We start from the raw sequence: 25153 nt of genomic DNA on the forward strand, positions 1-25153 counted from the left end.
TCAGACTTAGGAGCCAAATAAAGGGCCGCATTTAGAAATATATATATATGCATTTTTTTGGAAATAAGCAAACCATGTTCCTTGTCCCTGCATCTTTTATTTTAAAAACATACAATCTATATTTTTGTATTACAAGAAACATATGGCTAGATTACGAGTTTTGTCGGTAAGGCTGTGTGGTGCTAACAAGCAGTTTTCCCTCACCGCTCACCTACAGACAGCGCTGGTATTACGGGTTTTTATAAACCCGGCGTTAGCCGCAGAAAAGTGAGCGGAGAGCAAAATTTTGCTCCACATCTCACCTCAATACCAGCGCTGCTTACGTTAGCGGTGAGCTGGCTAAACGTGCTTGTGCATGATTTCCCCATAGGGATCAATGGGGCTGAGCCCACTGAAAAAAAAACTAACACCTGCAAAACAGCAGCGTAAAGCTCCTAACGCAGCCCCATTGATTCCTATGGGGAAATAAATGTTATGTCTACACCTAACACCCTAACATGAACCCCGAGTCTAAACACCCCTAATCTTACACTTATTAACCCCTAATCTGCCGCCCCCAACATCGCTGACACCTGCATTATATTATTAACCCCTAATCTTCCGCTCCGGACACCGCCGCCACCTACATTATACTTATGAACCCCTAATCTGATGCTCCCAACATCGCCGACACCTACATTATATTTATTAACCCCTAATCTGCCCCCCAATGTCGTCGCAACCTAACTACATTTATTAACCCCTAATCTGCTGCCCCCAACGTCGCCGCCACTATATTAAAGTTATTAACCCCTAAAACTAAGTCTAACCCTAACACCCCCTAACAAATATAATTTAAATAAATCTAAATAAAATTACTATCATTAACTAAATTATTCCTATTTAAAACTATGCTTACCTATAAAATAAACCCTAAGATAGCTACAATATAACTAATAATTTTTTTTCTACAGTTGGACGTCGTTTGAAGAGGATGCTCCGTGTCGGATGTCTTGAAGATGGAGCAGCTCCGCGCCGGATGGATGAAGATAGAAGATGCCGCCTGGATGAAGACTTCTGCCCGTCTGGAGGACCTCTTCTTCCTGGCTTGGATGAAGACTTCTGCCCGTCTGGAGGACCACTTCGCCCGGCTTCGTTGAGGACTTCGGCCCGGTTGGGTGAAGACTTCTCAAGGTAGAGTGATCTTCAAGGGGTTAGTGTTAGGTTTTTTTAAGGGGGGATTGGGTGGGTTTTAGAGTAGGGTTGGGTGTGTGGGTGGTGGATTTAATGTTGGGGGGTATTGTACTTTTTTTAAGGGCTATTTGTAATTTAGTATAGGGTAGGGCTTTTTATTATTTTGGGGGGCTTTTTTATGTTATTAGGGGGATTAGATTATGTGCAATTAGTTTAAAACATTTTTTCATTATTTTATTATTTTCTGTAATTTAGTGTTTGTTTGTTTTCGTACTTTAGATAATTGTATTTAATTGTATTTAATTGTATTTAATTGTATCTAGTTTAGGGAATTAATTTAATTATAGTGTAGTGTTAGGTGTAATTGTAACTTAGGTTAGGTTTTATTTTACAGGTAAATTTGTCTTTATTTTAGCTAGGTAGTTATTAAATAGTTAATAACTATTTAATAACTATTCTACCTAGTTAAAATAAATACAAAGTTGCCTGTAAATAAAAATAAACCCTAAGATAGCTACAATGTAATTATTAGTTATATTGTAGCTATCTTAGGGTTTATTTTACAGGTAAGTATTTAGTTTTAAATAAGAATAATGTAGTTAATGATAGTACTTTTATTTAGATTTATTTAAATTATATTTAGTTAGGGGGTGTTAGGTTTAGGGTTAGACTTAGGTTTAGGGGTTAATAACTTTATTATAGTGGCGGCGATGTTGGGGGCGGCAGATTAGGGGTTAATAAATGTAGGTAGGTGTCGGTGATGTTAGGGCAGGCAGATTAGGGGTTAATAATATTTAACTAGTGTTTGCGATGCGGGAGTGTGGCGGTTTAGGGGTTAATATATTTATTATAGTGGCGGCGATGTCCGGTTCGGCAGATTAGGGGTTAAAAAATGTATTATAGTGTTTGCGATGTGGGGGGGCCTCGGTTTAGGGGTTAATAGGTAGTTTATGGGTGTTAGTGTACTTTTAAGCACTTTAGTTAAGAGTTTTATGCTACGGCGTTAGCTCATAAAACTCTTAACTACTGACTTTAAAAATGCGGTATCAGTCTTGACAGAAGAGGGTCTACCGCTCACTTTTGGTTAGACTCGTAATACCGTCGCTATGCAAGTCCCATTGAAAATATAGGATATGCAATTGACGTAAGTGAATTTGTGGTATTTTCGAGTCTGGCCAAAAAAGTGAGCGGTACACCTGTCATTTCAAGACTCGGAATACCAGCAGGCGTTAAAAAGCAGCGTTGGGACCTCTCAACGCTGTTTTTTAAGGCTAACACAAGACTCGTAATCTAGCAGATAGTATTCCATAGTTGTTTTAAAACATATACTGTGTCTACATTATTTATATTGTGATGTTATGCCCTGACCACAAATATTATGGCTAAAAAAGGCCTAAAACCTATGGGGGGGAGCAGAATTTTGAGTGCCTAGGGCAGCACAAAACCTAAATACGCCTCTGAACTGCTTGCGTGCTATATGCATTGCAATTTGCATGATTGCATCTCCTCTCAAATCCCATCCCATTCATTGAAGTTAATAGTCTGTAAGTAAAAGTAATGCAGTCTGCTTTCTTCATTGATTTATTTGCTGCCTTCACTTGTTATATATTTTTATTATAGTTTATACTTTGACTCCCCCCCACCTTTAGATGAATACTTCAAGTTAAGTATCCCCCCATTTAGATGAATACTTCAAGTATTCATGTAAAGGGGGAATTTAAAGTGTAAATGTAATAAATAAATATATATTATACTTGTTACTTGGGTTGGTATTTGGGAATATTCTTTATTTTAAATATATAGATATATAACTGACCAGCATTAAACTAATTTCCTTTCTGTGCCCTAATTGATTGCAGTATTTGTTTCTTGTTACAAAAAATATGCAATTCACAAATTAAATATTTATTTTTAATATAATTTATACTTTGACTTCCGAAGTTCCCCACTTTAGATGAATACTTGAAGTATTCATCTAAAGGGGGGAAGTCAAAGTTTAAATTAAAATTAAAATAAATATTATACTTGTTGATAACTTGGGTTGTGCTTTGGGAATATTTTTTATTTTTAAATATACTGTATATAAATATATGACCTTCCTTAAAAAAATGCTTTCCTTTCTGTCTGTGCCCTAATTGATTGCAAAATATATGCAAACTAAACAGATTCACTTTATTATTACAAAATATGCAATGCACATACATACATATACAAATACATACACACACATAGATATATACATACACATATATATATATATATATATATATATATATATATATATATATATACACACATATACATGCACACTGATACACACGCATATATACATACATACATACACATACATACATACACATAGATATACACATATGCATACCAAATACATACATACATACATACATACACACACATAGATATATACATACACACACACATATATATAGATACATACACATACATGAACACTGATAAACACATATGTATACATACATACTTACACATATATACATAGATACACATAGATATACACATATACATACACACACCCATAAATATATACATATACACACACACACACATATACATACACACACATAGATATACACATATACTGTACATACACACATATACATAAACACACATAGATATAAACATATACACACACATATATACATACACATGCACACACACATATATACTGTACATACACACACATAGATATACACATATACAGGGAGTGCAGAATTATTAGGCAAGTTGTATTTTTGAGGATTAATTTTATTATTGAACAACAACCATGTTCTCAATGAACCCAAAAAACTCATTAATATCAAAGCTGAATAGTTTTGGAAGTAGTTTTTAGTTTGTTTTTAGTTATAGCTATTTTAGGGGGATATCTGTGTGTGCAGGTGACTATTACTGTGCATAATTATTAGGCAACTTAACAAAAAACAAATATATACCCATTTCAATTATTTATTTTTACCAGTGAAACCAATATAACATCTCAACATTCACAAATATACATTTCTGACATTCAAAAACAAAATAAAAACAAATCAGTGACCAATATAGCCACCTTTCTTTGCAAGGACACTCAAAAGCCTGCCATCCATGGATTCTGTCAGTGTTTTGATCAGTTCACCATCAACATTGCGTGCAGCAGCAACCACAGCCTCCCAGACACTGTTCAGAGAGGTGTACTGTTTTCCCTCCTTGTAAATCTCACATTTGATGATGGACCACAGGTTCTCAATGGGGTTCAGATCAGGTGAACAAGGAGGCCATGTCATTAGATTTTCTTATTTTATACCCTTTCTTGCCAGCCACGCTGTGGAGTACTTGGACGCGTGTGATGGAGCATTGTCCTGCATGAAAATCATGTTTTTCTTGAAGGATGCAGACTTCTTCCTGTACCACTGCTTGAAGAAGGTGTCTTCCAGAAACTGGCAGTAGGACTGGGAGTTGAGCTTGACTCCATCCTCAACCCGTAAAGGCCCTACAAGCTCATCTTTGATGATACCAGCCCAAAGTCGGACTGGAGCTCTCTGCCCTTTACCAATACAGCCACGGGCCCATCCATCTGGCCCATCAAGACTCACTCTCATTTCATCAGTCCATAAAACCTTAGAAAAATCAGTCTTCAGATATTTCTTGGCCCAGTCTTGACGTTTCAGCTTGTGTGTCTTGTTCAGTGGTGGTCGTCTTTCAGCCTTTCTTACCTTGGCCATGTCTCTGAGTATTGCACACCTTGTGCTTTTGGGCACTCCAGTGATGTTGCAGCTCTGAAATATGGCCAAACTGGTGGCAAGTGGCATCTTGGCAGCTGCACGCTTGACTTTTCTCAGTTCATGGGCAGTTATTTTGCGCCTTGGTTTTTCCACACGCTTCTTGCGACCCTGTTGACTATTTTGAATGAAACGCTTGATTGTTCGATGATCACGCTTCAGAAGCTTTGCAATTTTAAGAGTGCTGCATCCCTCTGCAAGATATCTCACTATTTTTGACTTTTCTGAGCCTGTCAAGTCCTTCTTTTGACCCATTTTGCCAAAGGAAAGGAAGTTGCGTAATAATTATGCACACCTGATACAGGGTGTTGATGTCATTAGACCACACCCCTTCTCATTACAGAGATGCACATCACCTAATATGCTTAATTGGTAGTAGGCCTTCGAGCCTATACAGCTTGGAGTAAGACAACATGCATAAAGAGGATGATGTGGTCAAAATACTCATTTGCCTAATAATTCTGCACTCCCTGTACATACACACACATAGATATCCACATAAACATACACACACATATATACATTATTATCGGTTATTTGTAGACCGCCAACAGATTCCGCAGCGCTAGATATACACACACATTGATAAACACATACATACACACACATAGATATACACATAAACATGCACACACACATATATACATACACACACATAGATATACACATATACACACACATAGATATGCACATAAACATACACACACACACATATATACATACACACACATTGATAAACACATATACATACACACACACTCAATCATACACATACATATATAATACATACACACACACTCACTCATACACATATACACCATATATAATACATGTGCAGTGCACATATACATACCCACACATATATACATACACACATAGATATACATAATAACATACACACAGGTCTCCTATGACATTAAGATATTTAGCCAAACAAAATATACATTTGAAGAACAAGCGGAGGTGAACAGCAATCTCCTATTCCTTTCTGCAGTAGCGGAACCTACTGAACAGGCGGCTCTGGTACAAAAGTTTTTTGGGCCCCCCAAACTCCAAAATAGTAAGCAATAGAAATAATGTTTATGCTGCTCTCTACAATGATTTTGAGCATAGATTTATGGCCCTGCAACCTGCAGTAATGAAAGCCTCCCCTGCATTAGGATTGTACACATTCTATGTATAGACTGCCTGCTATGGGTACCCCAAGCACTTGGGCCCTGATGCCACCAATGCACCAACGGTAGTTCCTTCCTTGCTTTTCTGCCGTATTGCTTCACTGCTGTTGTTTGGTTAGTAATTGCAACTTAGCCCACTATTTTACCAGTGACCACTCTTATTGATACTTATTTTCTATATAAATAGATAGTTTTTTTCCCCTCCCTTAATGTGTGGTACAGCTATGTATATATGAATGTATGTCACTTTAAATATTCAAATATATGATGTTACAGGTGTAACAATTTCCTGCCACGTATCTGAAGCATCAAGCCTAAAAAGAGATATACGCATTAAGGCCCCCATTTATCAAGCTGCGTATGCAGCTCTGGGGGTCCATCGCTGCAGCCTCACATTAGCGAACCTGCAGCCGAAAGTTAAAAAGCAGCGGTCATCAGACTTCCTAAACAGTACAGCCGGCTATTAGCTGGCGGATTAAATAACCCTAGGTACGTTCACCCTTGGATGATTGACAACCCCTACATATGCGCCATTGGTCTAATGCAAGCAGGGGGGGGGGCATTGCATAAGCAAACACTTGTACAATGTTAAATACAGGTAATGTATTGCTGCTCGCATTCTACAATCCCAGGCGGACAGGATCATTTGAGGGTTTGGCAGTTGATAAATGCCGGTTTAAATGTGAGTGGTCTAAAAACAGATGTGTAGATAGTGTTTGCAAGCAGTATATGCTGTACATCCAAGTGCTTTCTGTTATCCCACAATAATTTTTTACATATACTGTATATGCCTAGACATGCTTTTCTGTGTGTGAACGAATAATTAACTACTCATTATGTTTGTGAGAAATATGCATGAGGCAAATATGAGCTAAAATGGGTGGAGGCGTGAGTTTGGGAGGTTTTTGTATTACACACAAAAGTTATAAGGGTTCAAAGATATGAGATGAGTACTTTAACATTGCGATACATACAGGTCCATTGCTAAAGAATTATTTGTATATATATATATATATATATATGTACATATATATTAAAGTATGTATATGTGTGTGTATATATATATATATATATATATATATATATATACATACACATATACCGGTATACACATATAAACACATAAATATATATGTACACACATATAGACATATATAAGTGCATTAGCGTCCTTTGCCATTAAAGAGACTTGAAATCCAAACTTTTTCTTTCATCATTCAGAAAGAGAATACAAGTTTAAACAACTTTAAAAGTACTTCTATTGTCTAATTTGCTTCATTCTCTTGATATCCTGTGCTGAAAAGCATATCTAGATAGGTTCAGTAGCTGCTGATTGGTGGCTGCTCACAGATGCCTCCTGTGATTGGCTCACCCATGTGCATTGGCATTTCTTCAATAAAGGATATCTAAGGAATGAAGCAAATTAGATAATAGAAGTAAATTGGAATGTTGTTTAAAATTGTATTCTCTATCTGAATCATGAAAGAAAATTTTTGGGTTTAATGTCCCTTTAAGTAGATGAAAACATGTTAAAACATATTTATGCAATATTCATATTTAATAAAGATTTTAACTATGTATTTACTGTAAATATTTTGCATTTGCTAATGTGAATATGCTATGTTATGTACGCGATGGGTATTAGGTTTTTTTTAGGTTTTTTTTAGTTTTTTTTTTAAATTTCTCCATTAACTTCTATAGAGAACGCGAAAATGTGATTGTCTGTGGTTTTTTTCTACTTTTTTTTCTCCATTGATTTCTATGGGGGAATAAATGCACACGCACTCAATAATATGTTAGGATATTTGCACTAGTCGGGTTACCGCTTACGCAAAATATTTTTTTTTTTCATTTGTAGTATGAGCGTAACTCAACTAGCGCAAAAAGCTTAACTCTAGTAAAGTTTTCGTGGTCGCGAAACGCATTTTACCACACCACTTGTAATTTGGCCTTCTTCTGCATTTTGATTCTAAGAAAGCATCTGAATGCACATGCCTAGATATTGTTATTAAGATTCCTTTCATTTAGTTACATGCTTTATTGGCAAACAGTTTTATTAATCATACGTCAGTTTTGCTTAAAAATGAAAAACTACAGAACAAATCTGATCAATCTAATACAATCTGTTATAAACAATAATCTTATCCCTGGATAGGCAGGCAGATATGCTGAGGCAAGAAGCTCTAATGATGGGCGATAAGTATGTGATCTACTGTAGATGCACAACATTATCTGATAAAAAAAAAAAACTCCAGATATTATCTATAAGGATAAGATGCCCAACTTGAATGAAAAATGGGTCTGTTCTAGAAGCACAAAACCAAATCTAATGTATCTTAACATTATAGACTTACAAAAAAGAAACAATACATAAAAACACAAAGCAATACTACATTGTCCATTTTAGGACATTGTCAAATATCATAGTCACATAGCAGATTGAGTGCATATTTCCAAATGACTCTGACAATCACTTTGATTCATAACACCTTAAAGGTCCCAGTCGCTGTTGCTGTCATAGTCACTTGACATTTTAGTTTATCCAAAATGCCATGTGACCCTGACCACAACCTGATCACTGACCTTTGTTGGTCACTGTCAGGCTCACATGGCCTTTAAGGTGTCACAAATCAAAGTGGTTGTCAGCCTTATGTAGAAATATGAAATTTGACTATGTCCTAAAATGGACACTGTGCAATACATATGAGTCAAGCAAAAAGGCACAGCTGGCTGTGACCCCTGTTTGAGCTTCTGTGCATTGTGTCCCACATCTGGATCAGTAACATAGGAAAGATCAGGGTCTCCCCTTCTGCACATCTCCGGAGTAAGTCATTTAAAGGAGCTTCATGTTAAAACGCTTCCTCCACGAAGATACTTAGAAATGAAAAGAAACAGGAAGTCAGCAGGAAATCAACCATCAATTCTGCTTCCTCTCTGAGTAACTTGTTGCGCTGCAGTGCATTGTGAAAGAGGAGGATGTAATCTCTGCATTATGCATTGTTATGAACTATTGGGGCTGTTTATTAAATATTTCTGGATGCCGGACTGGTGTGAAAAATAGCACCTGGAAAGAAAGAGTATCTATCATTATTTATTTTGATTAACTCTTTCAGGCTATTCAAGTTAAGATTCTGTTACAGAAATAAATGTGTTTTATGATGGGTGGAGCCCCATTGTGGGCTAGCCAATGAGTGGAGAGATATTTATTGCTCCTGCTTGTGCTTATTACAAGTTGAAACTAAAAAGTTTTGGCACCAGCGATAACACAACGCACGCAAAAAGTCGAAGTTGGAATTTTGCCACTGTGTTAACGTATTTCCCCATAGACTTTAATGGAACAGGAAAAGTGGGGGGAAAACTAACACCCTTACTTGCGCCTGGTTTTTTTTGGTACAATATATATCTGTTCCTATATATATTTATTTATATATATATAGAGAGAGAGAGATATAGATAGATAGATAGATAGATAGATAGATATACACATATATATACCTCTCTATGTATGGATGATTATATATAGGCATAGATATATATATATATATATATATATATATATATATAAATATATTTTTAAGAAGAAGAACATTGGAATGTGAAATATTTACAGTAAATACATAGGTAAACACTTTATTAAATATGAATATTGCATATCTATGATTTTATATGTTTTCGATTGGTAGGTGTGGTAATCTAGCGCTAAGATAACCCCTATGCTGTGGTGCACAGAGAGGGTCTAACCAACCCCCAAAAAATGAGGAATGTAGAACAAAGGAGTGGACACAGCGCCCAAAAGAGGCCTAGGGGTCGATATACACAATGACGATAGGAATATAGTACAATAAATTTATTCAATTATATACTAAAAAACTTAAAAACTTAACAAATAGAGGAGGCAATAAAAATAGAACAAGTTCAAAAACCCTTATTCCTTATAAGGAAAAAAATGGTGGGGTGGGGTACAAAAACAAGTTACCAATGTACAAATCAAAAATCTATGCTATGTGATATAACCACTATAGCATATGAGCGGAGACAAGTGCATAAAACAGTTAAAAAGAAAGCTGCTAATTACTGGTGACGATGTCCCAGTGCAGGCTGGATAATAAGGCTAGATACAAGTACTTATATATAAATCAAAGAACTAGCGCACAATTAAAAACAAACTAAAGTTAAATGAAAACTAAAGTTAAATAAAATGGAGGCAGCTTATTACTGGTGACGATGTCCCAGTAAAGGCTGGATGTGATGGCTGGTTAATACAGTGCAAAGTATGTAGCACGATAAAAAACAGCCTGCAGTTATGGATCCATATCTGAGGGCTAACCGCGGTGTGCTGTTATAGAATAAAGTGTGCTGATAGCGGAGTCCGCCCCTAATTAATTCCAAATAACAAATGGCAAATGCACAGTGCTATCGCACAGTGTGAGCAAGGATGTATAATAGTGCCAAATGGCGATGAACAGGTGATAAAACAAACAAATGTCACATTTAAAAAATAAGTGGAAAAAATATATAGTACAGAATAATACAAATGAAGGTCCAAACAATGTATCGTGGAAAAAATATATATAAGTGAAAAATAGTGGAAAAAATGGTTTAGAAAAATGTAAGTTCAAAAAATGTCAGTGAACCAAATAATGTCAGTGAATAAAAAATAATAAAAAATATCAATCACGTTGTATCCAAATGCAAAAGTGCTCAAATGTAGAAGTGCTCCAAATATAAAAGTGAAAAAAGAAGAAGACCTTGGATCCAAATGAGTCCTTGATGGAAATCAGCTGCTCCTGTGATGTACTGGTCGATTCCTAAAATCAAAAATAAAACATAGCGTAGCACAATTTAATATGCTCAGAAATATTGAAAAGATGCTTACCAATGGGTCTACGCGTTTCAGTCCTCAATGGACCTTTATCAAGACTGATAAAGGTGTTGATAAAGTCTTGATAAAGGTCCATTGAGGACTGAAACGCGTAGACCCATTGGTAAGCATCTTTTCAATATTTCTGAGCATATTAAATTGTGCTACGCTATGTTTTATTTTTTATTTTAGGAATCGACCAGTACATCACAGGAGCAGCTGATTTCCATCAAGGACTCATTTGGATCCAAGGTCTTCTTCTTTTTTCACTTTTATATTTGGAGCACTTCTACATTTGAGCACTTTTGCATTTGGATACAACGTGATTGATATTTTTTATTATTTTTTTATTCACTGACATTATTTGGTTCACTGACATTTTTTGAACTTACATTTTTCTAAACCATTTTTTCCACTATTTTTCACTTATATATATTTTTTCCACGATACATTGTTTGGACCTTCATTTGTATTATTCTGTACTATATATTTTTTCCACTTATTTTTTAAATGTGACATTTGTTTGTTTTATCACCTGTTCATCGCCATTTGGCACTATTATACATCCTTGCTCACACTGTGCGATAGCACTGTGTATTTGCCATTTGTTATTTGGAATTAATTAGGGGCGGACTCCGCTATCAGCACACTTTATTCTATAACAGCACACCGCGGTTAGCCCTCAGATATGGATCCATAACTGCAGGCTGTTTTTTATCGTGCTACATACTTTGCACTGTATTAACCAGCCATCACATCCAGCCTTTACTGGGACATCGTCACCAGTAATAAGCTGCCTCCATTTTATTTAACTTTAGTTTTCATTTAACTTTAGTTTGTTTTTAATTGTGCGCTAGTTCTTTGATTTATATATAAGTACTTGTATCTAGCCTTATTATCCAGCCTGCACTGGGACATCGTCATCAGTAATTAGCAGCTTTCTTTTTAACTGTTTTATGCACTTGTCTCCGCTCATATGCTATAGTGGTTATATCACATAGCATAGATTTTTGATTTGTACATTGGTAACTTGTTTTTGTACCCCACCCCACCCTTTTTTTCCTTATAAGGAATAAGGGTTTTTGAACTTGTTCTATTTTTATTGCCTCCTCTATTTGTTAAGTTTTTAAGTTGTTTAGTATATAATTGAATAAATTTATTGTACTATATTCCTATCGTCATTGTGTATATCGACCCCTAGGCCTCTTTTGGGCGCTGTGTCCACTCCTTTGTTCTACATTTTATATGTTTTCAGCTACTTGACTGCAAAGGGCTCCAATGCACACACACACACACACATATACTGTATATATATATATATATATATATATATATATATATATATATGTATACATATGTATTTATGTGTTTATATGTGTATATATGTCTGTAAATACATATATACACATAAATACATATGTACACACATATAAACAGTCCTTTTTTTTCTAACACCTGAGATCTCATATCCTTGAGCCCTTATAACTTTTTTAAGCAATATTTGTTTTAATCATTTTTATTAGACAGTGTTATTATGAGTGTAACTGTACTTCTAAATGTCATCTTGGTATGTTTTGTGCAACTTTTTTGTCTTGCATAACAGTTAACCAGAGCTCTGAAGTCGCAATATCCCGATACGCGTCAAATTCAATTGCTCTAAAGCGAACGTGTTTACTATCAACTTGTAATAAAAAAAATTAAAAATCAACTTGTAATATGCGTGCTACTTCCGACGTGTGCAAAGAGCAGTGATAAACCCTTTTTGCTTCTGCTTAAGAGTTAGCTCGCCACTCGTAATCTAGCCCTTTTTTTAGTACACAGATTTGTGTATATAACTTTCACCAAAAAAGGGGACTAAAATGGGATTGGGTTACAGCAAACAAAGGGTATTCAGGATAGCCATGATATGGCCTAGGATACAAGTGGATCACAAAAATGCTAGCGCTATTGTGCGTTGATATTGCTGGAGCACAATTTATAGCAGTTCTATTTTGATGCTCATATTAAAAGTTCAAAGTTATTTTTTTATTAATCGAACAATGTACACATATACCTTATCCCTTTAAAGGGACATTATAAACTAGATTTTTCTTTGCATAAATGTTTTCTAGATGATCTATTTATGTATCCCATTTTGGAGTGTTTTTGTAAAACATGTGCTTATATTTTAATAACATTGTGCTGGTTTTCAGACTCCTAACCAAGCCCTAACATGTCAGATATATACATGCGTTTACAGACTCCAGCTGGCTTCTGTTTGTCTAATCTGTCTTTTTATATGCAGAGAAGGGGGGGGGGTATTTGCACCCAGCCCCTTTCACTGGGTGTTCCAGATATCCTCATCAACACTGCTAAACTTGGAGCTTTTAAAAGGTTTTATACTGGATTTTTAGACCAGTATCTGTCTATTAAATGCAGTTATATGAAAATTGGTGTATACTGTCCCTTTAATTCTGCCACAAAACCTTTTTTTTTTATTAATAAACCTTTGTTTCCTAAGTACTAAGTCCAAATATAATTTAAATCCTTTATTTTGTAGCATTTTCATGTGTTTGTAATGCAAACTAGCAAGCGATAATCGTTTAGATCAGGTCTCAAAAAAACTCTAAATTTTATATTGGTATTTTGGATTGCGCTCATGCGCAACACATAACTCAACATTTGTTATATGAGCTCAATAATGGACAAATAACACTCTCTACGCTATACACTAAAAGTATAGGGTGCACTAGGCTTTATTTAACTTTTCTAACCATCTACCTTTAATACCAGATTCTGTTTTATTTTTTGCCATTGGCTCACCAGATGTGAGACTTCAAAACATTACAAGCAACAAGCTAAAATAAAATAAAATAAACACTATCCATATAAAACTATGCACTTTAACCTATGCACAAAAGAAAAATGAAAGGAAAATAAAAAGCCTTGTCAGCTTTGTAATAGACTCACTCAACCAAAAGACAAATACTTCATAGAGGCAATAGCGTCTATGAATTACGCATGTTTGAACCAGGTTCAGGTTAATAAAAACATGGCCACGCCTCTAGAGCACCATGTTCATGTCTACATGGTTTCTGAGATGGTTCTCGTTCCAGCGAGACTACTTTACTCTAATAAGCTAGGCATGCAAATAATTTACAACATAACCTTTTTTGTAAGTGTGGAGGTTGTAATTAATGCTTTTTTGCATTGCTAATGGGTTTCGTTTGTGCAAAGGATCAAGTATTGAGAAACTTACCACAATTATATATGTTAATAGCAGGACCGTCCACTAACATAAGAGTAGAAAAGATAGATGAAGAGAGCCTCAATGAATCTCAAACATGATCTTACATTAAAATAAGGCCCTTGTTGATGTAGCCTATTTTCTACCAGCCTTTTACACATCTGGAGTCTGATAGGCAGATAGAGAACATCTAATTATTACAAGGTTGTTATGTATATGACAGATCACAACCCATTACATATTAGGTTTAGAGGAATGAATATGGGAGGGCCTCTCTCTTGGCCAAAAATAAACCCATGAGGTCCATCAGAGGCAAGAGGAAAATATTGTTTCTTAAATGAGGGAGTCAAATGACCCTTTAGCTATTGCATGTTGTATGTTAAAATGGATCTTTCTTAAACCATTGTGTACTACATTTAGAGTGATAAAATGGGGGAGTGATGACCTAAAGTCTATTTCTATCCACCTTCACCCATGAAAACCCCTTATTTGACACAAAACAGTCTATTTTTTTAAGGTAGTGGTAACATGGCTCTGTAAATGTCTTATGGTTAACACCAATGATAAAGGAATAAACACAGATGAAACATAGGTAGAAAGGAAACTGTGTCCAGGGCCGGATTGGCCTACCAGGATACCAGGAGATTTTCCGGTGGGCTGCAGAAACTGGGGCTGGAAAGCTACAATTTAAAGGGGTGATTAATGGATGCAATTGGGTTGTAGGGTACCTAAATAACATAAATCTGGCATTTTTATTTATTTGCAAAGTAATATAATTTAATTCTGAAAAAAATATTGGGGAAGGAGTATCCCAGAAATCCCCTCTGAGAAAAATGGGGCATGTGCTTTCTACCGACTTAACGGAAAATAGGGCCGGTCTTCATATTTTTCCAGGGCTGCTTTTTATTCCCAGTCCGGCCCTGACTGTGTCACATTGTCAACCAACTATAAAACCTTTCTTACTATGTGGAGCATCATGGTCACGGCTCATTGTCCTCTTGATATTATGTGACCAATGGCAAATGTCATTTGTTTAACTCAAAGGGTTATTAAACCCTTTTTTTTTCTTTCATGATTCAGATAGAACATGCAATTTTAAGCAACTTTCTAATATACTCCTATAATCATTTTTTCTTTGTTCTCTTAGGAGCCGGACGTAGGAGCCTGACCATTTTTGGTTCAGCACCTGGGTAGCATTTGCTGATGGATAAATGTAGCAAGTGCTACCCCGGATGCTGAAACAAAAATAGGCTGGATCCTAAGCTTACATTCCTGTTTTTTTTTCAAATAAAGATACCAAGAGAATGAAGAAAAATTGATAATAGGAGTAAATTAGAAAGTTGCTTAAAATTGCATGCTCTATCTGAATCATGAAAAAAAATGGGGGTTTGATATCCCTTTAAGAGTTTACCACTTACGAGCTATAAACATATATTGTACTTTTACATATCATTTATCCAAAAATGTTGGCAACAAATCTGAACTATTGTTTTTACATGTTTTTTAAGTGGTTGTTTAATTATTTTCTTTACTTTGAAAATAAATGTGTCATTTTGGACGATAAAACACAGTTTTTTTTATAGTTTGAATTTTCTTTTGCCTTCAAATGTTGTAATAATATGATGGTTCATTAAACAGTAATGCAAGAAAGAAGTCAATAAAGACTAAAGAGCAGAAAAACGAACTGGTTGGTAACAGAATGTAAACGTTCATTCTTATTGTGGCTCTGAGCATCTCTTTCTTGGATCATACTTCCTTCTGTATTTCTGGGTTTTCAATGCGCCAACAGCATGCGGTCCTTTTACTCTACAGATAATGCAGAAGTTAACTCGTGATTATGTTTTGTTCTTTAAGAAAAGAAGAAGTTAGATTCCAGGCACTTGCACTGACAAAACATCATACTGAGTACACTGACTTTTTAGTTTTCATTTATACAGAATGGAATTTTGTGAACCCTTAACTAGTTCTGTTAATATTAAAGGGACATTAAACACTAACGGCTAGATTTAGAGTTTTGTCGGTAACGACCCGCGTAGCTAACGCTGGCTTTTTTCTGGCCGCACCTTTAAAATAACTCTGGTATTGAGAGTCCACAGAATGGCTGCGTTAGGCTCCAAAAAAGGAGCGTAGAGCATATTTAACGCAACTGCAACTCTCGATACCAGAGTTGCTTACAGACGCGGCCAGCCTCAAAAACGTGCTCGTGCACGATTCCCCCATAGGAAACAATGGGGCTGTTTGAGCTGAAAAAAAACCTAACACCTGCAAAAAAGCCTCGTTCAGCTCCTAACGCAGCCCCATTGTTTGCTATGGGGAAACACTTCCTACGTCTGCACCTAACACTCTAACATGTACCCCGAGTCTAAACACCCCTAACCTTACACTTATTAACCCCTAATCTGCCGCCCCCGCTATCGCTGACCCCTGCATATTATTATTAACCCCTAATCTGCCGCTCCGTAAACCGCCGCTACTTACATTATCCCTATGTACCCCTAATCTGCTGCCCCTAACACCGCCGACCCCTATATTATATTTATTAACCCCTAATCTGCCCCCCACAACGTCGCCTCCACCTGCCTACACTTATTAACCCCTAATCTGCCGACCGGACCGCACCGCTATTATAATAAAGTTATTAACCCCTAATCCGCCTCACTAACCCTATAATAAATAGTATTAACCCCTAATCTGCCCTCCCTAACATCGCCGACACCTAACTTCAAACATTAACCCCTAATCTGCCGACTGGAGCTCACCGCTATTCTAATAAATGTATTAACCCCTAAAGCTAAGTCTAACCCTAACACTAACACCCCCCTAAGTTAAATATAATTTAAATCTAACGAAATTAATTAACTCTTATTAAATAAATTATTCCTATTTAAAGCTAAATACTTACCTGTAAAATAAATCCTAATATAGCTACAATATAAATTATATTTATATTATAGCTATTTTAGGATTTATATTTATTTTACAGGTAACTTTGTATTTATTTTAACCAGGTACAATAGCTATTAAATAGTTAAGAACTATTTAATAGCTAAAATAGTTAAAATAATTACAAATTACCTGTAAAATAAATCCTAACCTAAGTTACAATTAAACCTAACACTAGACTATCAATAAATTAATTAAATAAAATACCTACAATTACCTACAATTAAACCTAACACTACACTATCAATAAATTATTTAAATACAATATCTACAAATAAATACAATGAAATAAACTAACTAAAGTACAAAAAATAAAAAAGAACTAAGTTACAAAAAATAAAAAAATATTTACAAACATTAGAAAAATATTACAACAATTTTAAACTAATTACACCTACTCTAAGCCCCCTAATAAAATAACAAAGCCCCCCAAAATAAAAAAATGCCCTACCCTATTCTAAATTACTAAAGTTCAAAGCTCTTTTACCTTACCAGCCCTGAACAGGGCCCTTTGCGGGGCATGCCCCAAGAAATTCAGCTCTTTTGCCTGTAAAAAAAAACATACAATACCCCCCCCCAACATTACAACCCACCACCCACATACCCATAATCTAACCCAAACCCCCCTTAAATAAACCTAACACTAAGCCCCTGAAGATCTTCCTACCTTATCTTCACCATACCAGGTTCACCGATCAATCCAGAAGAGCTCCTCCGATGTCCTGATCCAAGCCCAAGCGGGGGGCTGAAGAGGTCCATGATCCGGCTGAAGTCATCATCCAAGCGGGAGCTGAAGAGGTCCATGATCCGGCTGAAGTCTTCATCCAAGCGGGAGCTGAAGAGGTCCATGATCCGGCTGAAGTCTTCTATCAACGGCATCTTCAATCTTCTTTCTTCGGGAGCCATCATCTTCCATCCGACGCGGAACATCCTCTTCTCCCGACGCCTACTCGCCGAATGACGGTTCCTTTAAATGACGTCATCCAAGATGGCGTCCCTCGAATTCCTTAAAGGAACTGTCATTCGTCGGGAAGTCGTCGTCGGAAGAAGATGGGTCCGCGGTGGAGGTCTTCAAGATGGAGCCGGTCCTCATCGGATGAAGATAGAAGATGCTGCTTGGAAGATGATGGTTGCCGGTCCGGATCTACTCTTCTTCCCGGATAGGATGAAGACTTTGGAGCCTCTTCTGGACTTCTTCAGCCGTCGGATGATGGATGTCTAGCCCCCGCTTGGGCTTAGATGAAGATTTTGATGCCAGGACCGATCGGTGATACCCGGTGAGGTGAAGATAAGGTAGGAAGATCTTCAGGGGCTTAGTGTTAGGTTTATTTAAGGGGGGTTTGGGTTAGATTAGGGGTATGTGGGTGGTGGGTTGTAATGTTGGGGGGGGGGGTAGTGTATGTTTTTTTTTACAGGCAAAAGAGCTGAATTCTTTGGGGCATGCCCCGCAAAGGGCCCTGTTCAGGGCTGGTAAGGTAAAAGAGCTTTGAACTTTTGTAATTTAGAATAGGGTAGGGCATTTTTTATTTTGGGGGGCTTTGTTATTTTATTAGGGGGCTTAGAGTAGGTGTAATTAGTTTAAAATTGTTGTAATATTTTTCTTATGTTTGTAAATATTTTTTTATTTTTTGTAACTTAGTTCTTTTTTATTTTTTGTACTTTAGTTAGTTTATTTCATTGTAGTTATTTGTAGGTATTGTATTTAATTAATGTATTGATAGTGTAGTGTTAGGTTTAATTGTTGGTAATTGTAGGTATTGTATTTAATTAATTTATTGATAGTGTAGTGTTAGGTATAATTGTAACTTAGGTTAGGATTTATTTTACAGGTAATTTTGTAATTATTTTAACTATTTTAGCTATTAAATAGTTCTTAACTATTTAATAGCTATTGTACCTGGTTAAAATAAATACAAAGTTACCTGTAAAATAAATATTAATCCTAAAATAGCTATAATATAATTATAATTTATATTGTAGCTATATTAGGATTTATTTTACAGGTAAGTATTTAGCTTTAAATAGGAATAATTTATTTAATAAGAGTTAATTAATTTCGTTAGATTTAAATTATATTTAACTTAGGGGGTGTTAGTGTTAGGGTTAGACTTAGCTTTAGGGGTTAATACATTTATTAGAATAGCGGCAAGATTTGGTCGGCAGATTAGGGGTTAATAATTGAAGTTAGGTGTCGGCGATGTTAGGGAGGGCAGATTAGGGGTTAATAAATATAATATAGGGGTCGGCGGTGTTAGGGGCAGCAGATTAGGGGTACATAGCTATAATGTAGGTGGCGGCTCTTTGCGGTCGGCAGATTAGGGGTTAATTATTGTAGGTAGGTGGCGGCGACGTTGTGGGGGGCAGGTTAGGGGTTAATAAATATAATATATGGGTCGGCGATGGCGTGCGGATGGCAGATTAGGGGTTAATAAGTGTTGGTAGCTGGCGGCGACGTTGTGGGGGGCAGATTAGGGGTTAATAAATATAATATAGGGGTCGGCGGTGTTAGGGGCAGCAGATTAGGGGTACATAAGGATAACGTAGGTAGCGATCGGCAGATTAGGGGTTAAAAAAATGTAATCGAGTGTCGGCGATGTGGGGGGGGCCTCGGTTTAGGGGTACATAGGTAGTTTATGGGTGTTAGTGTACTTTAGGGCACAGTAGTTAAGAGCTTTATGAACCGGCGTTAGCCCAGAAAGCTCTTAACTACTGACTTTTTTCTGCGGCTGGAGTTTTGTCGTTAGATTTCTAACGCTCACTTCAGCCACGACTCTAAATACCGGAGTTAGAAAGATCCCATTGAAAAGATAGGATACGCAATTGACGTAAGGGGATCTGCGGTATGGAAAAGTCGCGGCTGAAAAGTGAGCGTTAGACCCTTTTTTGACTGACTCCAAATACCGGCGGTAGCCTAAAACCAGCGTTAGGAGCCTCTAACGCTGGTTTTCACGGCTACCGCCAAACTCCAAATCTAGGCCTAAATAAATGCTAGATAGAATAATGCGTTCAAAGAAAAGATTAGTCTGAGAATAACATGTAGGTGCATTTTTTTTAAAGTTTTATTAGATGTTTAAATATTGACAAAATAAGTGTACATTTTTGTGTCTATTAAACAATGGGAGCTGCCATGTTGTAACTTAGGTGACCTTCTCTGCTGTGGCCAATTAAAGACAGTTATAAATAGGTCACTAGAGTGTGCAGCTAATGTCTGTGTAGAACATAACAGTGTCCTGCACTTTCATGTCTAACAGGAACTGAAAGCTCACAATTTCAGAATGGAATTACAGGGAAACTGGACATTAGCGTGCCACTTGTAATCTTCCCTTAATTTTGCAGATGTAAGTCTATTTTATGTGAGAGTCAGTGGCAGTTCCAGAAACCTTATTATGGGGGCAAATGTGTGGGAACAGGTGGGTGGAGGTGTACTTACAGTTGTTCTATGGGCAGGGCAAGCATGTTTAACTTTTTACACTCCTCTCCAATAGTGATGTCGCAAATTGTTCGCCGGCGAATAGTTCCCGGCGAACATAGCTTGTTCGCGTTCGCAGCGGCGGGCGAACATATGCGATGTTCGATCCGCCCCCTATTCGTCATCATTGAGTAAACTTTGACCCTGTATCTCGCAGTCTGCAGACACATTACAGCCAATCAGCAGCAGACACTCCCTCCCAGACCCTCCCAGCTCCTGGGCAGCAGCCATTTTAGATTAATTCGGATCCTGCATTGTTAGTGAGAGGAGGGACAGTGTAGCTGCTGCTGATTTTTTCGGGAAATTGATAGCTAGGCTAGTGTATTTAGTGTCCTCTACAGTCCTGAAGGACTCATCTGATCTCTGCTGTTTGGACAGCACCCCAAAAAGCCCGTTTTAGGGCTAGAACATCAGTCTGTTTTTTTTGGGGGGGGGTTTTGCCTGTGTAATTTTGACTGTGAAACATCAGTCTGCTAGTGTAATCTAATTGCAGTTGCCTGCCTGCAGTGCCACCACTCATATCTGTTGTAACACTAGTGTAAATTTAAAAAAAAAAACTTTTTTGACTGTGAAACATCAGTCTGCTAGTGTAATCTAATTGCAGTTGCCTGCCTGCCAGCGTGTGTGCCAGGCCCACTTGCTAAGTGCCACCACTCATATCTGTTGTAACAGTAGTGTAAATATTTTAAAAAAAAACTTTTTTGACTGTGAAACATCAGTCTGCTAGTGTAATCTAATTGCAGTTGCCTGCCTGCCAGCGTATGTGCCAGGCCCACTTGCTAAGTGCCACCACTCATATCTGTTGTAACAGTAGTGTAAATATTTAAAAAAAAAAAACTTTTTTGACTGTGAAACATCAGTGTCCTAGTGTAATCTAATTGCAGTTGCCTTCCTGCCAGCGTGTGCGCCAGGCCCACTTGCCAACTAGTGCCACCACTCATATTTGTTGTAACAGTAGTGTAAATATTTTAAAAAAAACTTTTTTGACTGTGAAACATCAGTCTGCTAGTGTAATCTAATTGCAGTTGCCTGCCTGCCAGCGTGTGTGCCAGGCCCACTTGCCAACTAGTGCTACCACTCATATCTGTTGTAACAGTAGTGTAAATATTTAAAAAAAAAACTTTTTTGACTGTGAAACATCAGTCTGCTAGTGTAATCTAATTGCAGTTGCCTGCCTGCCAGCGTGTGTGCCAGGCCCACTTGCCAACTAGTGCCACCACTCATATTTGTTGTAACAGTAGTGTAAATATTTAAAAAAAAAACTTTTTTGACTGTGAAACATCAGTCTGCTAGTGTAATCTAATTGCAGTTGCCTGCCTGCCAGCGTGTGTGCCAGGCCCACTTGCCAACTAGTGTCACCACTCATATCTGTTGTAACAGTAGTGTAAATATTTTAAAAAATAACTTTTTTGACTGTGAAACATCAGTCTGCTTGTGTAATCTAATTGCAGTTGCCTGCCTGCCAGCGTGTGTGCCAGGCCCACTTGCCAACTAGTGCCACCACTCATATTTGTTGTAACAGTAGTGTAAATATTTAAAAAATAAACTTTTTTCACTGTGAAACATCAGTCTGCTAGTGTAATCTAATTGCAGTTGCCTGCCTGCCAGCGTGTGTGCCAGGCCCACTTGCCAACTAGTGCCACCAATCATATTTGTTATAACAGTAGTGTAAATATTTAAAAAAAAAACTTTTTTGACTGTGAAAAATCAGTCTGCTAGTGTAATCTAATTGCAGTTGCCTGCCTGCCAGCGTGTGTGCCAGGCCCACTTGCCAACTAGTGCCACCACTCATATTTGTTGTAACAGTAGTGTAAATATTAAAAAAAAAAAACTTTTTTGACTGTGAAACATCAGTCTGCTAGTGTAATCTAATTGCAGTTGTCTGCCTGCCTGCCTGCCAGCGTGTGTGCCAGGCCCACTTGCCAACTAGTGCCACCACTCATATTTGTTGTAACAGTAGTGTAAATATTTTTAAAAAAAAACTTTTTTGACTGTGAAACATCAGTCTGCTAGTGTAATCTAATTGCAGTTGTCTGCCTGCCTGCCAGCGTGTGTGCCAGGTCCACTTGCCAACTAGTGCTACCAATCATATTTGTTATAACAGTAGTGTAAATATTTAAAAAAAAACTTTTTTGACTGTGAAACATCAGTCTGCTAGTGTAATCTAATTGCAGTTGCCTGCCTGCCAGCGTGTGTGCCAGGCCCACTTGCCAACTAGTGCCACCACTCATATTTGTTATAGCAGTAGTGTAAATATTTTTTTAAAAAAACTTTTTTGACTGTGAAACATCAGTCTGCTAGTGTAATCTAATTGCAGTTGCCTGCCTGCCAGCGTGTGTGCCAGGCCCACTTGCCAACTAGTGCCACCACTCATATTTGTTGTAACAGTAGTGTAAATATTTAAAAAAAAAACTTTTTTGACTGTGAAACATCAGTCTGCTTTTTTGTGTCAGGCTCACAGCGTATACTGTGCCCACTTGCCCAGTGGCACCACTCATATTTTGTTTAATAGTAGTGTAAGTGTACATATTTAAAAAAAATGACAGGCATAGGCAGGCCACCCCGCAGGTGTCGTCGTGGTGCTGTGATTCCCTTTGACCCTACAATAATACCCAGTGTTCAGAGGCCACGTACCATGAACGCGAAAAGTTCTGAGTAGGACCTAGTTGACTGGCTAACACAGGACACCCAATCTTCTACAGCTTCCGCTCGGAACCTTGACACACCATCCACCTCCAGCTTAGCTTCGGGCACCTCTCAAGTGACCACTCGCCCGCCTGCCGCCACCACCAACACTAGCACCACAGCTGCTTCACTTGATCTGTCAGAGGAGTTATTGACACATCAGTTTGAAGAAATGAGTGATGCGCAACCATCATTGACAGAGGATGTAGATAACAGTGATATGTCTCAGTCAGGCAGCATTACAGACATGGACGTACGGTGTGATGATGATGATGATGTTGTACCCGCTGCTGCTTCCTTTGTTGATTTATCAGATACAAGTGAAGCGGTTGATGATGATGCATCCGTGGATGTCACGTGGGTGCCCACTAGAAGAGAAGAAGAAGAGGGGGAAAGTTCAGATGGGGAGACAGAGAGGAGGAGGAGGAGACGAGTTGAAAGCAGGGGGAGGTCATCGCAAGGAGCTAGTGGCACAGTCAGACAGCATGCATCGGCACCCGTGGTCAGCCAGACAGCACGCCAATCAACGCATGCTGTTGCCACCACCAGAATGCCGTCATCGCAGAGCTCAGCAGTGTGGCATTTTTTTGGTGTGTCTGCCTCTGACAATAGCGATGCCATTTGCAACCTGTGCCAAAAGAAACTGAGTCGTGGGAAGTCCAACACCCACCTAGGTACAACTGCTTTGCGAAGGCACATGATCTCACATCACAAACGCCGATGGGATGAACACATGAGTAGAAGCAGCACACAAACTCAAAGCCACCATCCTCCTCCTGGTCCAGCATCTTCAGCCACGTCAACCACTGCTGTCCTCCTTGCCCCCTCTCAACCATCCGCCACTCCGTCTCTCTTCCGTAGCAGTTCCTGCTCATCTGCCCACAGTCAGGTGTCTGTCAAGGACATGTTTGAGCGTAAGAAGCCAATGTCCCAAAGTCACCCTCTTGCCCGGCGTCTGACAGCTGGCTTGTCTGAACTCTTAGCCCGCCAGCTTTTACCATACAAGCTGGTGGAGTCTGAGGCGTTCAAAAAATTTGTAGCAAATGGGACACCGCAGTGGAAGGTACCCGGCTGAAATTTCTTTGCACAAAAGGCAATCCCCAACCTGTACTCGATTGTGCGAAAGGAAGTAATGGCATGTCTGGCACACAGTGTTGGGGCAAGGTTCCATCTGACCACTGATAGCTGGTCTGCAAAGCATGGTCAGGGCAGGTATATCACCTACACTGCGCATTGGGTAAACCTGCTGACGGCTGCCAAGCATGGAATGCGTGGCTCTGCAGAGGAGTTGGTGACACCGCCACGACTTGCAGGCAGGCCTGCTGCTACCTCCTCTACTCCTCCTACTCCATCCTCTTCCATAACCTCTTCCTCGGCTGAGTCCTCTTCTGCTGCTGCGTCTTGCTCCACATCAACGGCACTCCCCCAGCTACGCAGGTACTATTCCACATCCCGGATACGGCAGTGTCACGCCGTCTTGGGGTTGACTTGCCTGAAAGCAGAGAGTCACACCGGAACAGCACTCCTGTCCGCCCTGAACGCACAGGTGGATCAGTGGCTGACTCCGCACCAACTGGAGATCGGCAAAGTGGTTTCTGACAACGGAAGTAATTTGTTGGCGGCATTGAAATTGGGCAAGTACAACGCTTTGTGCATAAGTACCCAGGCTTACAGGACGTCCTGAAGCAGGCCAGGAAGGTGTGTGGCCATTTCAGGCGTTCCTACACGGCCATGGCGAATTTTGCAGATATCCAGCGACAAAACAACATGCCAGTGAGGCGCTTGATTTGCGACAGCCCAACACGTTGGAATTCAACACTCCTAATGTTC

General features: G+C 38.2%; 1 protein-coding gene across 1 annotated transcript in view; it reads left to right on the plus strand.

Annotated features, from left to right (window-relative positions):
• The window catches only part of TNFAIP8L2 (TNF alpha induced protein 8 like 2), a 154193-nt gene that overhangs the window by 64811 nt on the left and 64229 nt on the right, over positions 1-25153 (plus strand). The window contains exon 2 of the mRNA XM_053704948.1: positions 954-1173. The gene's annotated coding sequence lies outside the window, so the exon portion shown is untranslated. The remainder of the gene's footprint in view (positions 1-953; positions 1174-25153) is intronic.

Source organism: Bombina bombina, chromosome 1 (genome assembly GCF_027579735.1).
Source record: "Bombina bombina isolate aBomBom1 chromosome 1, aBomBom1.pri, whole genome shotgun sequence".
Lineage (NCBI taxonomy): Eukaryota > Metazoa > Chordata > Amphibia > Anura > Bombinatoridae > Bombina > Bombina bombina.